This window comes from Anticarsia gemmatalis, chromosome 18 (genome assembly GCF_050436995.1).
Source record: "Anticarsia gemmatalis isolate Benzon Research Colony breed Stoneville strain chromosome 18, ilAntGemm2 primary, whole genome shotgun sequence".
Taxonomy (NCBI): domain Eukaryota; kingdom Metazoa; phylum Arthropoda; class Insecta; order Lepidoptera; family Erebidae; genus Anticarsia; species Anticarsia gemmatalis.
Window position 1 is genome coordinate 8,864,580 of NC_134762.1, and position 6,161 is coordinate 8,870,740.

Genomic DNA, 6,161 nt, shown 5'->3' on the forward strand with positions numbered 1-6,161 from the left:
TTCCTAACACTATTCTAGCTATTTTCTACTGCTAACAATACATGCCACTAAAAATCTCATGTAGTATTAGCCGGAACACCGACTTCTTGATAAGATTGCAATCTGATTGCACCGATAGAACAAGTGACAATTATTTCTAATACACACATAAATAATTTTGAAAAGTCATTGGTTTGTTAACTCTTTTTTTATCCGTCGACCTCTTGCGAACGTGCTTACTTGTACCACTATTAGATAAAATAATTAATTTCTAAAATAATAATTATAAGTCATATACACAAAAGCGGCACATTAAAGGAATGCTAAACGAATTAACTGTCAAGTGCCTCAAATACCATTAAAACATTACAGACTAGAGAACTAACAACGATTTGCAAAGAGCACTCCAATTAACTAAAGCTAGCCAGAGTTTAGATTAACTTTTCATTGTTGTTGTTCAAAGTTTGCATCTAGAATAATACGATGTGTAAACAGTTGTTGGAAAACACTGAAAGTTGTACCTGAACTAAGTTTATGTTTTCAGTAAAGGTCAAATATAATATTATTAATTTATTTTTCCAGTTACTTGGTCCACGATTTTAACACCCACTTTTTTTAATTTAAGACTATTTTACTAATAAACGTTAAGTAGGCTTTGCTCAGTTTTACAGTTTTGTCCTTTTCACTCATATACAGTTTCAAAATTGGTTGAAAGGGATAAAGCACTGCATAACTAATTAGAGCTTACGCGAGGTTATTGCCGAGAGAGCATTATACGCAAAGATTGCGGCCGATGAATGTATACATACAAATTCAGCATCCAAAATATCAGTGACTCGCAGGGTTCTGTAGGTGACGGTGGCCGATTTCATACTGATTCTTTTTTTTGTAAATATCCAGAATTATTAAATAGAACTAGAGGCCGCCCACTACTTCGTCCGTGTGGAAACCCTTCCCGTGTAAATCCCGATCCCTCGGGAACTCCGGAATAAAAAGTAGCCTATGTGATATTCTGGGTCTGCAGCTACCTATATACCAGATTTCATTGTAATCGGTTTAATAGTATTTGCGTGAATGAGTAACAAACATCCATACATACAACATACTAGCTAAAACGTGCAATCCAAGGCTCTTTGCAAAGTCGTTGGACTTTATCAGTAAATATTTTGATACATCTATCTATTCCATTAAACAAAACCTTATGGTACCTACATACAGTAACACCATATTTCAGGCCTGAAAGCTACATAAAAGCGACTTCACTGTTAGTTTACACAACGGCTATCGTTAAGCCGTGCTAATGCTCTACTGTCCATTATGCAGTACTATTAACGCAGTTACGCACTGACATTTACATGTGAATGCAACTTCAAATACCGCTCTATGCAGCTGTCATATGGTTAACCACGTTTAGTATGAATAGTTATAAACATCAGTTGTAGAATAAAATAGCTTTAGGATTGATGTCATTTTCATTTTTTTATTATTTTAGATCTCTATTCTCGCGAATGGTAGTATCCGACCGCTAATCATGGAGTCTCAGGTTTGATTTCAGGATCTGGCAAAATATAGCGGCTTTTACAAATTCATAACTAAATGTTTCTCAATAATTGCCAGGACGATAGATAGGCGTATAAAACTTAAAAAATCGTTCCTGTTTCATTTTTTGCGGTATGCCCAAGCTTATAGAACAATAATAATCGCTTATAATGTTACTATCAAGTCTTGAAAGGTTGTTAATGGAAATTTTATTACTTAGTACAACTTTAAATATATTTTACGGTCAGCATCACTTAAATTCCTGCACTACCGTCTACGTCCTGAAACAGTGTGAAGAAACAAATCTTTTTACCCGAACCACAAACTACAACTTATTTCAACCTCAACAAACAAAGTTAGCGAACTATCTACTAAGACACATGTCCTAAGTTTGCGATCCCTGCTCATAACTCCACATCAGACCCTACACAAGTACAGTCACAAACAAAAACACGTAAACATTCACAATTTAATCTTGTTTTACCACTAGATTTTATAAACATTAACCTATCCCAATATTTACAATATTTTTTTGCAAGATAATAAATAAATTTCCTGGTTTAATTTAGCAATATTTCATGTTCTGTTAAATCCAACGTATTTGTATGGTAAGTAAAGCCTAAAAATTTAAACTAGTGTGAAAAACGCGTCAGTTAACGGTTTGTCACAGGTTCACCGTCTTGTGAAACCCGTTTTCACAAAAACTCTTCTGCTAAAAATTCTTGTAGTCTCGAGATAGAGTAAAAGATTACTGTTTAAAAATTTTACCCCCAAGCGACTTATACAAAATAAAGACCAGTAAATATGAGTGGTGTAACGTTGCAGTTTCAAAAAACACCGTTTTCAAGCAACATATTAAAATATAATAATATCCTCGTGACTGTACAAGCTTGGCCGTTGACGATAAGTTAGTATCAAGTTTGTTTAGACTTTAGCCTACGTCTATGTCTAATAGTGTCTAACATGGTAGTGAACGTGGCTACCTCAGTACTCGGAACTTGTGGCCTCAGTGTAAACTTGCTGTGCAATGCATTGACGTAAGGACAACTTTATAGCTATTGGAAGATACCAATAGTTGAGGAGTTTCAAACGAGATAACGATGTCTCATGTTGCTGCTGGTATTTCTACATAGCGACTTATGCATTCAGTGTTTTATAAATTTCTTGCTATCAGGTAGTTTTCAAGCTGTAGCTAATTTATGCATACCAGTAGCACGATTCTCTGTCAGTACTGTCAAGTATCGAAAAATTGACATTTTAAATGCACTGTCAAAATAGTTCCTACGACGCCCGTTAGAGGTCTGATCCGATTTTTAAATAAAATTTCTCGATAGCTAGACGGTTCTCGGGGTTGTCTGTAATTGGGGATGACACATTAATTATGAGCAAAGCCGCAATAGTTGCACATTTAAAAACATATTAATAAAGCGTCATATTTATGCTCGTCACTGTACAAGCTTGGCCGTTGACGATAAGTTAGTATCAAGTTTGTTTAGACTCTAGCCTATGTGTATGTCTAATAGTGTCTAACATGGTAGTGAACGTGTACCGTGGTACTCGGAACTTGTGGCCTCAGTGTAAACTTGCTGTGCGATGCATTGACGTAAGGACAACTTTATAGCTATTGGAAGATACCAATAGTTGAGGAGTTTCAAACGAGATAACGATGTCTCATGTTGCTGTTGGTATTTCTACTTAGCGACTTTATGCTTTATAAATTTCTCTTTAGCTAATTATGCATGCCTGTTATCGATTTGAAGGTTAAGCAATCTTACCGAGTACACTCTGTAGATGGGTGGCCGTTTAGTCAGTTAAATGTCCGAAGGTTGTTGTTAATTAAACAATACATAGTTTGTCTGCAATAAAAAAAAATTTGACTTTGACAATCATTTAACTAGTAACTTATAGCTCGATTCTCTACTACTATCGACTACCGACAACCGTTCGTCATCGAAATATTTTGTATGAAAATATGATCAGCGCCTTTGACGGGAGTTGTAGGAAATCTTTTGGCAGTACATTCTAAATGTCAAAATTTGAATACTCGAAAGTATAGATTTTACAGAATTGCGCTAAAGCTCACATTTGTTGTTCAAACTGATAATATTTGTGGCGCCAATCCTGTTTGTACATTTTCCTCCGTGCTCAAAAAAATGCAGCATTCAGAGTTAAAGTAAGTCAATGACCCCAAAAACTTTGCCGAATATTTTGGTCAGAGAGCAAAAAATGCTGACCAAATAGCGTCCTGATTACTACCTTTTATTACTTCGTACTATTTCTTCTGCACAAGGAAAATGTCATCGAAACTATATATGTTGCAGTTAAAACTCTTAACCAGCCAAAAGTACAATTGGCTGGCAAAATCAGTCAAAAGTACTTTTGACTGAACAGCGGGCTTATCTCGTATCTCAGTTGACCGCTAGTTTACGTCAAATTGATGATCACTATTCAGTACATTGCTGCTTTGACGTAACGTGTTAACCACTATTATCTAAGGGAGAAAGCAATGTACAACATAGTGGCTTTCGAACAGTTTTCAATTGATACGTGATAGGCCCTAAGGCCGGTCAAAAGTGGTTTTGACTGGTTAAGAGTTTGAATGCAACATATACATTATCTCCGCTATAAACCTTATTTTCATGGACGAATTCTGCTTATATCCAAGATGGGGTCGAGTAAAACTTTTTTTATGGTTATACATACATTTCGATGTAAATGTACGTGACGGTTATTCGTTTTGTGGTTGCAAGGCATTTCGATTAAAGGAGATGATTTGATATTGACATTGATGAAATATTCTATGTTTATATATTGTTAATATTATTATTAATGTGATAAACTTTTATATTTTTATTATATTTTATATATTTTTGCATTATTTATTAAACTCATGAACTGATTAGATAGAACGCTTGATCATAGAATCGATCTCCTCAAATTTAAGTTGACATAGGAAAAATAGCTTTTAAAGTTTCGCATTGAATGTTTATTAAATATATTACAATTCGAGACCACGGCCAGTGAAGCCTGTGCCGAAATCTCAAACATTTCAAGCTAAAATACAGGTTTTAAGTTGCGTATATTATCATATAAAAATATATAAAGGTCATAAGCATTCAGCGGTCCTGTACAAGATATATGGATAGGAATGAGGCAAGGAAACAAAGTAAGTATCTTTGCAAGTTGCATTCCTAGGGCTTTGCCTAAGAGTCTACGAAAAAAAGCGTGATTCTATGTGTGTATTGTATAATAGGAAAAATAGGTTACAATTTCACTGCAAAGTCAACGAAAATGTGTATTTTACATAAGATAATAATGTCACAGAACTGTGGGGCGGGCCGAATGCGTTCAATAAAATAATATGGCGTGTTTATTTTGAAGCAGGCAAGAGGGGAGGATTTTCAGTAGTGTTATTTTAAATCACTGTATTTTTTTGCTTGTTTTGTTTCCGTATACCATTTTATACTATCTGATATCTCGGTTTACGAAGGTTTTGCGGCAAATTGTAATTTATTTGTCCTGTATGACAAGATGTGTGGATGTGAATGATGCAAGGGATATTTGTAGGGATCGTAGCAAATGATGTTCTTTGATCTTTGCCTCACGGGTAAAAAGCGAAATTTTATGTATGTGTGTGTATAATACATTAAACATTTCTATAACGCTTTAGGTGACTTTTCTTTAGCAGCAGAAGCCTCCATCACAAATAGCAATGCAAGTTTTTCAATCATTGTAAATGCTAAGGTACCTACTCTGTTTCAAAGCAAAACAATATGTTAAATCAAAGCGGAGATTCTTATTTTTACTTATAATTCTATTTCTTGCGAAATTTCATCCGAAATACTTATGCAAAAATATAAAGTTTCGTCTTGCATCCGTCGTTGTGACCGATTTTATTTGCTTGTTAAAGATCACACAACTCAAAACGGTTTTCAAATGCAATGATTATAAAAACAAATACAAAAAGGATCGTATTAAAACCCAATTTCAAAATGACTACCACCCATAGATTAAGTCAAAACCTATTCCAATAATCCGCAATTGAAAATTTAATTAGCACCGTTTTGCGGCAGTACGGCACGTTAGCACCCAATTAACTTAGTAACGAGAATGTTCTGCCAATAGTTAGTCGTATGCACTCGTCACCCTGCTATTTGCCAAGTGCCGATAATGGCATTAACATGTACTATTTGTACTGTATCTCGATAGCGAACATCCTGCTGTAATGTGGTCTTAATTGAACTAGTTGCTTGATTCTTTACGCTCGTGGTGGAATTCTGTGAGTGATATGCTTATGTATTACCTCGGAATATTATATATTTATCTAACAGCAATGTTAGTTTACAGTGTCAGTCGTAATAACTTTAAAAGCACGCAGACTAATACATGAGATAGAGTCCCTTAAAGGTTTTTAATACTTAAAATGAAAGATCTATTTTGGTTTAACACCGTTGAAACCGTAACATTACAAATACTATACTCACTAAAATACGATAACACTTTTTTTTCGATCACCACTCAATCCAACTAATATTATAAATTCGTAAATTTGTTAGCATTTGTTTGATTGTTACCGTTTCACGACAAACTAAAATTACTTACATATATTGTTTATAACACATAAGATACCTTTTAACCAGAAA